The sequence below is a fragment of the Ciconia boyciana genome, chromosome 1 (genome assembly GCF_034638445.1).
Source record: "Ciconia boyciana chromosome 1, ASM3463844v1, whole genome shotgun sequence".
NCBI classification, from domain to species: domain Eukaryota; kingdom Metazoa; phylum Chordata; class Aves; order Ciconiiformes; family Ciconiidae; genus Ciconia; species Ciconia boyciana.
Window position 1 is genome coordinate 41,328,569 of NC_132934.1, and position 10,093 is coordinate 41,338,661.

A 10,093-nucleotide genomic window follows, 5' to 3' on the forward strand; every position below is an offset into this window, starting at 1 on the left:
TTGATACTTCACTTTCATCCATCCCATACTTTTAGTAACCTAGAAAAAGTGAAATAAAGTTACTCTGAAATTGATTTAAGAGGCATTTTACATGCTTCACTAGATTTTATATAATGGATTACAAATTTAAGCTAAGAATATATAACTGCAGAAAAGAGTTGTGAAAGCTATTTTTCTATACTTCCCTAGTCAGACCTGAATTTAGTACATATGCAGTAACCTCTATTGTACCTCTCATCTTAATCAACTGAAACAAATACAAATGATGACTACATTCAGTAATGGATGAAGTGATGACTACTTTACTTTTTCTATCAGAACTACCAGAAGCACATCAGTATTCATCATGTGATCCACCTGAAATGAACACACTTATCACTGGAAATATGAATTGCATCACTTTCATCCATGCATCTAATATCAGTCCAAACTGCAATGGCTTAGGCAACTAAAGCAAAATACACTAGCAGGGACAGTGCCTTAATAGTCTGTTCTTTGCTGTCATCTGTCTTTATCAGCTCAGCAAAGGCTAGCTTTGTGGCCCATATCTTTGCTGTTTAGTTACCTAAGCATAATTCTTCTGCTGGTTTAAAGGAGATACATCTACAAGGTAGAGGTAACCCAAACCCAGGCATTTTGTGATTTACCACTCTGGAAACATTTGTCACTAATAAAAAATACCACTTCCACTTATTTCTCAGAAGCAATTAAAAAAACCCTGTCAAGTGGAAATTTAATACGGAACAAGCAGCAAAAAAGTAGAGACGAGAAAATAAATGCATTTAAGTGGTGTTTGAGAACCAATCTCTCCTTTAATAAAAAGCAATTCTCACTGTAAGTCCGCTTTTGAAAAACTAATTAGTGAGAAAATACATCCATTTGATGGTGTTAACAGCATCTACCTTGAGTTTTTGGGTCAGATCTGCACGTTGTATCACCACATCTTCACTGACTTGCATGGCATTGCAGTGTCGTACAGCCACAAAGGGTTCATTCCAGAATTTATGTAAATCTGTTTTGTTACAAAAGCATCCTGTCCTCCTTCACATGGAGTCACTATAGCTTAGAGCAACTGAAAAAATGTTGGAAAAAGGAAGTAAGAGGAGATACAAAGTCATGTCCTGACTGGAGACCTGGCAGGTGAAACACTACCACCCATTGATTGCACTGGCAGAGTTCCCCCTGCAAATAGCCATAGTTCAGTGCTGTTTTAGTGCAAATGCAGATAAAGACATGATGAGCAACTGCTTGAAAAGTCTTAGTTAAAAGCTATCCACATAGACACATCATTTTGGTACCTGAGCCACTGCTCAAGGAAAGCATAGTCTACCATCCTATTAAGGAGATTATTTCTGAAATGTGAGTCACGTATTTCCCTGTTGCTCTTCATTTTCCTACGAGTTGTAGACTGGTCTACTTTTTGAGCCTCTACAGTGAAACATAAATTAAACAAATAGTTGGTCTTAATAGCCTGTTGGTGTGGTTTCTCTATCAGGAAGAAATGTTTAAGAATGTTACAAACTTGGGGGGAGAGGTGCTGTTGTGCTAAAATTGAAACATACTGGTTTCGACTAATTTTTTGTTGCAAAGGTCCTAAAGTCAGAACCGAATATGGACAAAATTCTTGTAACACAGACATCCCTTACAAGAGCTAGTAGACTGATGGTTGGCGTAGTCAGTTCAAAATAGTAAACCCACTTTCAATCCTTGTTCTGCTTAATTCTGTAAAGATGACTGAAGACCAGTAAACATTGGTCTTCTGCATTCCCAGTGACTACCAAGCCATTAAATCATTTGGAGGTGAATCACTCGATTTAATTTTTTTGATGAAACTGTCATGTCTGCAGCCAAAAGTCTCTTTCCAAGCTCAGTTCATTTGATCTTGCTGACAAGAAGACAAAAAAAAAGGGATTTCCTCTCTTCGTGTTTAAGTTTGAAAATTGGTGTTGAGGTGTGTTGGAGCATCCACTTTGCACTTGTGCATCCACTCATTATATTGGCACTTCTACCTTCCTGCCAATGTGTTTCTTCTTGCTGGCGTCATTCAACAAAGCTTTTTCTACCTCTTGTTCTGCCTGAGGGCTCTTCCCATGTTCCAGTCTATCTCCACCAGTGTTACTCAGGCATTCTGCCTGCCCTTCTTTTCTTTGCAATCCTCTTTTTTGCCCTAGACTTTTTTTTTTTTTTTTTTTTAACGTGAAGCCACCAATCTTCTTTTATATAAAGCCCCAGCTCAACAATTTCATAGCTCCCATCTGCCCTTCCTCTGAACTGCATTTTCAAGTATTTTCCTTTTAAAGAACTACAGCTTATGTCTTCACAGATATTTGGGCACCCATTTCCAACTAAAATCAATGTAAGCTTGGCAAACCCATGAGAATCCAGGCCTAGTCACTAATAACCTGGAGACCAATATTTTTTATTAAGACTTTATTCCATATCTAGATTTAGCTTTGGTTCATCCCCCCTCCCCCAGTATCTCTTACAAATTATTTTAAAGACGGTAAAAAGTTAGTCATCTTAAATCTTGAGCAATATTTACCAGAATTCTCCAGTTCTCCTAAATACCCTAGAGTTAAATGTGACATAGTTCTTTTGCTGAAAATCTTAAATCTAACAGTTTGATCTATGTAGAAAAATATATATGCGTAGTTCTGTCACTTCTGCACGGTCTGCCTAAATGGGTCAAACTGCTGATTTGAATCACGTAGGACAAGTCACACCCAGTTGTGTTGAGGCAGATGTGGAAGGACATGTGTTTTCACAGGCTAAAAATTTATGTAACTTAATGATTCTGAATCATTTAAAAGCTACCTAAATCTAAAAGCCAGTCAGTCCTGTTCCCTTGCATAGCTATTATTCTGTCAACATAGGCTATGCTCTACCTAGCAAGGTGATACCGAACAACAATGCAGCTTTGACGCCAGTCCCGTGGTTGTTCTCATCCACCATATGTTGGTATTCATTTCTCAAAGCATTTTTGGTGTACACGAGCTAGATTCCTCCTGGAGTAGCCTAACCTCCCGGTTTCCCTCCAGATACCCTCCAAGGCTTGAGGGGTCTGACCCCACACGAGCACCACGCCACCGCAAAGTCCCACAGCATGTACCTAACAAGTGCCAGTAGGAGGCTCTCACGCAGGGCAGAGCTCTCAAACACCCTGGATCCATCTGATGCTCTAGAGAGCCAAATGCCATGGGAGCATCTGCCTCAGCTGCCAGCTCTCAACTCTTTCTTGAAACTCTGCTGATACTTCCTCAATCATCCACATTCCTTGCGCATAGTCCTTTCCCATTTTACCTGCCTTACTTCCAGTTACTCTTCCCCATTGCTGAACACTTTATTTTTTTATTACCTTATTTTTACACTCTAGTTCAATCTCTTCAACTTTCCTGCTGTGTAAAATGCCTTCCACCTCCCAGAAATCCACTAACAACATTACTTGTTCATCTGAAAGTGACAAAGGTATCACAAAAACAATAGGATATCTCAGCAACAGTGCCAGGAGGTTTCTAACCTCAGGACTGCTACCAAATACAAGAGGATCGGTGAGCAATAATTTATTAAATTTAAAGCAGGTGGTCTTCTCAAAGAACTTCTCAAAGAAGTGAACACTCCAGAGGGATGTGTCTTGGGCTGGGCACTGGATGGTAATGTGGATCCCCTCAACAGTCTCTCACTTTTGGGGAACTCAGAAGGACCAAAAGACAAAGTTCACTGATGGAACTTAGAACCATTATTCAAACAAAGAGTGTTTAATGGATGGCCTTGAAGACTTTGATCACTGTTTTGCCCACAGTGGACTTGTCTACACAAAGCTGGTTACTCACTGATTAGTAGGAGTTGGGGGTTGCAAGACTCCACAAGGCAGTGGGTACTCTTTTGAACACAAGTATTGATTCAAAATTATTGTGCAAGAATGGTAAAGGAATGGAGCCAGCTCAGAGACATCTTCAAAAGGTGCCCCTCCACATCTGAAAATTTCACTACCATTGTTGATTATCCCATATGTTATGATAATGCAGTTCCACAAGCCTGAGGTCACCTTCCATGCCCATAAGCTTCCAGTCAACCATGGGCAAAGCAGCTGGAGCAGCAAGGTCTTCAGATGCACATTCTTCCACTGCTTCCTCAGTGAAAAGGAAATGCCAGAGGACTGGAGGCCACTTTGTTCATGGTGTCTTCCTAGCATTGCTACTGCAGGTGCTGGATTAAGTCTACTATTCTTCCCTACGTCTTCTTTGCAGTGTGTGGTGTTCAAACTTGGACAGAGAAGGTAGATGAGACAGCACAAGCCCTTGCGTCACTTGGAAATGGTACAAATAATGACACTAAAAGGGCTTTCATATGCAATTTTTATACTAGTGATAATAATATAGGCACTGGTATGTTATTAGTATAGGCCATTGGTATGAATTGAATGAAGAGGTTGGTGTTTCCACAGGGACCCACGGAAAGGTTTGTAGGCTATCTTCCTTTCAAATAGTTTCAAACTACAAGTGTAATAGAGATGTGCAGCCCTGGGCCAAATTTTATCTCATCCAAAAACTGGATCCCCAGATCAAATATACTGGAGGTATCAGAAGCCTGAACACCTGCTACTTTCAATATATTGATCCCTTCCTATTTCGCTGAATTACTTGCTAAAGTAGATAAATACAGAGTAAACACATAGTAAAAAAGTAGGTCATGTGTAATAAATGTTTCCACCACTAGAAAAAGACAGTTTTGCTGCATCAGAAGCTGCTGCATCATCCTGCAATATAAGGCAGTCTCTGGACATATAATGCCATCATAAAGTGTGTCCAACTGCAGAAATGGGGGAACAGAAGGGATGGACTTCCATCTCTGAAAGTATCCCAGAATCTCAAAGAGAAAACAGTATAGACTTGATTTCATCTAATCAAAGGAACTGAAATAAATAGATCACTACTCATCAAGTGTAAGTTTTCAAACAATAAAAAAAATCTCATAATATCATTGTCACTTTGGGAATATTTGTTATACTCCCTAGGGACATGTGCTAAAATAAAGCATAGGAAAATCCTTTGTTAAGGTTCACAGACCGTCAGTGATCAAGATAGGGAACAGAACTGATTCAGCAAAGCATTTTATCATAAACCAATAGGACTAATATGTTTAGAGTCAGGCGCTTGCAGAAGTTTGCTAAACTGGGATAATAAATTGATACAGATTCATGAAGCATTTCTCTATACCACACCTTCTAACAGTTGTTTCCAGTAGTACGCAAATGTGTTCACAAGCTTTATGAAAAACACAGTCCTTGTTCTGAAGTTACAGATGGGGAAGGAAGATGATAGTTCTATCTGGTATAAGTTCAGTTTTGCACAGCATGCAAAGTGTACAAAATGCTTAAATTGAAATAAAAATTACCTTTTTTTTAATAAATTTGGCATGCCCGGTGAAATACCACATCAATCTTGAAAGCTTAAAGTAATACTTTGCATGCTCTGAAAAGGTCAAAACATTTTAGAATATTACGAATACATTTAATTGGAGTCACTGTCCTTGAGAAAACTGAACCAACAGAAAGCTAAAGCCTATCCACACATATTTAATAAATTTAATATTTAAAGCATCATTCCGTGTTCTGTTCTTTTCAGCGAGGTAGTTGGATATTTACTGTTCATCATTTGTTGCTATATAGTCCACAATCCAAATCCTGCTATGAATGGTTTTTCTGTAGTATTAATCACTAACATATTTGACTGCCTCAAAAATGTTATGAATTCATCTGTGTAGCAACTTCTGTGGTATGAAAATGATTGTTTGCAATTTGGTTGGCATTTTCACAAGTGACTACTAATTTTGGGTGCTCTACTTGAGACAGGTATTTACCTGCAGTATTAAGCTTTTCCTTCTGTTTTCTGTAGACTATCTAATGATGCTATCAGCATAAAATTTTACAGTCTTACTATTTTGTCTTTTCTACATGTCTGAATATTATTCAAGGACCTTGCAAGTAGCTTAGAACAATGTTAACAATGTTTCCAGATTTTCACTCTCATGTATTTAATAGTATTTTGTCTTCAATCAGTTTTGGGTTATTGAAAATACATGTTTAACAAAGAATAATTTAAAAAATGCTTATATTATTAAGTTTCAAGTATTATATTACTCATAATGCATTCTATCAAGCACAAAAACTATAAAGGCAACTGATAAAAAGCAGCAATATTCCCTTAAGTAAATATATGTATATATAAAAATGCTTGTGGAGTGTAACAAGTAGAGCATAAAAGTTCATGTCCAAGTATGGTGTTTTATCCTGTAATAACTAAGTAGAAGAAAGTAAAAATCAAGATCATCAAAGGGGTTTTTCTTCCTTCATTGCCATATTAGCTATAAGACAAACAATACTTGTCTCCAAACAGCATTTTAATGTCATCTGTTCAGCTTTTAAAAACCAATGGCCAGCTCCCTTTATCTTTCTTCATGTCTCTACTGTAAACAGTATTTCTTATCCTGTAAAAAAGACTACTGGGGGAGGTGAAATGGATTATTCCATGGTCAGATCAGCATTTCCTATTGATGTTATATCACTAAGAAAAAAGAATACCATAAGGAAAACAGACCCCTCACAAACATGAATGTTTTAAGCAGTGAAGAGAAATGGAGAGTACTATCTGAGAGATAGAAAAAAAGAGGCAGAAAAGCAAAGCAGAACAGAAAGTCTACTTCTAAAATCTTCATGCAAATTTGGAAATTTTACGCTATATTATGGCAAATCTACTAAATTCTAATGTACTCCTAGGAAAAGAATAAATGTAAAAGAGTGATTAGCATGCTATGTACAGCAACATGCTATTATCTTCAGTTTGTCATGCTGCCTTTAATCATCTCACATTCCTGTCTCCTATTAAATCATTTAATTTTACGTCTAGACTCTGTGCTGGTCATGCTTTGCATCCTGTAGATCTAGGTAAAAGGTAAGAAGAAACTCTTCTTCTAAATATTGGGCAGCTTATAATTCTAACATTTTTTTTCTTTAAACTTCTCATATTTTTCTTATTTCAAGTATGTATTTGTATGGGAAAGTGTGGGGAAAAGCTTTCAGGTCTGTTTGTCTCAAGCAACTGTTACTTGCCATTTTTTAAATTATCAAGCTTCTCATTATTATTAAGTGTGAATGAGGAATGTGGTTTTTTCTAAGTAAAAATTGTTTCTGAAATGTATGTATTGCATGTATTAAATATGCATAATACTCTTCTTACTGATTCAAGATGGCATTTTAAGAACATGAATTCTAAATTCACAATATTGTAAACATCTAGATGGGCATTTAAATTAAAAAAAACCCTTTTGCCCATTGAAAGTGTTGTGATTTTTTTTTATGGCAGGACCTAGTAAAAACAAAGGGCAACATCTAGAAAAGAGGACTTTAAACATAGTATTTGGGCCAATGACAGTAATTGCTGTAGACATTACTTTCAAAAATGTGGCTACTTCTTTCAGTTTCTAAATGTAGAAAGAAGTCTAACTTCATGTTCCTTTCTTTTTTATTTTCTAATCTACTTGTAACATTTAATGTGTACCAAGCAACTGCAGGAAAATTTGTTGGTTTCATATAATCGAAAACACTGGAAGAGGGATGTATGAAGCCATATTTAACCAAGTCTCAGAGCTGAAAGAGGAGTCAAAGCCAACATTATTCATGCAATGGTTGTTACAGATTTCATGACTAGAACCACCTTTCTCATGCCAGGTGTTGAGAGCAGTACTCTCTTTTGCTTTTCTTGCTCACGTAAACTCTGTGGCTTTAAGCCAAGATGCAAGGTCTGTGGATAAGCCAGTGCAGTAGTCTGGCATGTCTCTCTACATCAGTGCAAGTGCTACTTAACACAACTAGGGACCTAGATGAAGGACCTAGTCCTTCATGGGATCTGTGAAGGAAGCTAAAGGGTCCTTTAGAGCTCCGCAAACCTGTCCCCTCTTCACACCGGCTTGTGTATTACCATTAATCATGGTCCCATGGTTGTACAGTCCCACAGATATCAGCCTGGGCTGTATGATTCCTGCAGGAACCTTTGTTTCTCCACCAGAAATTCCAGTATCAGTCTGCTACAGTTTAGAAAACAAAAAGTAAGCAATAAATTAAATAAAGCAATTTATTGCATTTAAGGGTGTATTTGAATGAATAAACTTAAGGGAGCTGGTTACTCCTAAACAAGCAGCTACTTCTTCAGCCACCAGTCTAAGCAGAGTTGCTCTTGTTCAGGTTGAAAAATTTGGTTACTTAGATTTTGGCAGGAGCATCTAAGCAATGTCGTACTGGTGTTATCCTTCAAAACGTGTCCTGTTCTTACAAAGCAGCCCAGCTACTGAGCCCCTGATCTTTAGATTTCAAATCCAGATCTGAAAGAGAGGTTTAATGAAAATTTGGGAGGTAAGAAGGAAGACCAGATATACCAAAGTCAGTCCTGCTACATTAGTATTAATGTTTTGGGGATCTCTAGTTCAGAGAAAATTGGGGTGTTCCCAGTCTTTATTATCAATAAATATAGCAGAAAATAACATAAAGCCTGTACACCCTTGTCTAAGGCAGCTGGTCCAAATTTTGGCTCTAATTGCCTGGAGCCAATACATTGTAAACACACAAGTGTTAACTTTAACCTCTGGAATAGGTGTACGGTCTTCAGCTAAAACCAAGTATCTGTAAGTCTTTGCAGAATATGGTCCCTAGTTCAGACAACATCTGAAGAAGCAGCTCTGAGTGATAACTGAGTATTTCTTTCACAACAACACAAAACCGTATCTAAGTTTCTGTTGAAAAGAATCCACAACCTGGACTGTGTTCACATCCTGTTAGAAACTTACTCCAGATGCTGAATGAAAAATAATAGAACATGCCTCAAAGATGAATGGGTGCCAACAAGCCAGAAATAGTCTTAAATTCAGTAGGGAAATTATCAACTCTTACACCAAGATCATTCACTTGAATTTTCAAGCTTAAAAACTACTCCTGTTGTATGTAAAAGATCTTTTAATTAAGTTTTTCCTATTGCTCTGCCTCTCACTGAATACTTAAATAAATATTCTATTCTGCTGCTGCTTCAAGTCCATGAAAACAAGCACCTGAGGTTATTGATGTTCATGAGGTGATTCATCTGTACCAGTGTTTGTAAACTGAAAGTTTTTGGTCTACCTTCCACTGAACAAATGTTGAATATATAAATGCTACTTCAAAATTATCTTCTGTCATGCCCAAAGTCTTGTTTATTTCATAGGCAGCTGCCTCAAAATGAAGGGAGGGTTTTTGAAAAGTTGTGGAGCTTCAAGTCCTTCTGTGCTTTGTTGACAAAGCCTCTGATGTGTGGAAGCGGGAGCCGTGGAGTCCTTGGAGTCCTTCTAGTACTCGTGTTAGCTTCTTCATTTATAGTCAAGTGTTTTGGGACTAATTGTGGCATGCCCGCAGAAAAGCTACCAGGCAGGTTTGGCTTGTTTTCATCCCAAGTTAACTTTAGGAAATGTTTCAAGTCTCTTTCTTCTCGTGTTAATAAACTTTGCAATGTACCAACACATTTCCATCCAAGTACTCATCAGTATCACTAACTAGCAACCAATCTCATACTTTTAACAGTGGTGTCATTCCCATTTTCCATTTCACAAACAGGCAAATTGGATTTATATTTAACCAGTGTTTTCTTCCTTTAGTATGTGTGTTAATTGTTGTTATTTGAGCCCACCGCGTAAAGCACTAAACGCTCTGGTGTACAGGCCAGCCGTGGGCCCGTGAGCCTGGCAGCGGGGAGATGGCTGGCTCAGGGATGGTGGCTTGCCGCAGGGGAGGCACGCCTATAGCATGGGGTTTTGCCGAGAACGGATTCTGGTGGCGCCGAGGACTACTACCAGGAAACCCACCCGGGGCTGGGAAGGGCTCGGGGTGGGGGAGCGCAGCCCTAGCTCTGTACCGAGGCCTGTGGAGGGGCCATGCACTTGCCGGCCCGCCCGTCAGCCTGGCCCTCCGGCGGGAGGCCTGCGGGGAGAGGCCGGATCAGAGGGGTGGAGCGCCCCTCGGGAGGGCCGCGGCTCGGGGCGGAGGACCCGGCTGGCTCCGTTCGGCTGGAGCAGC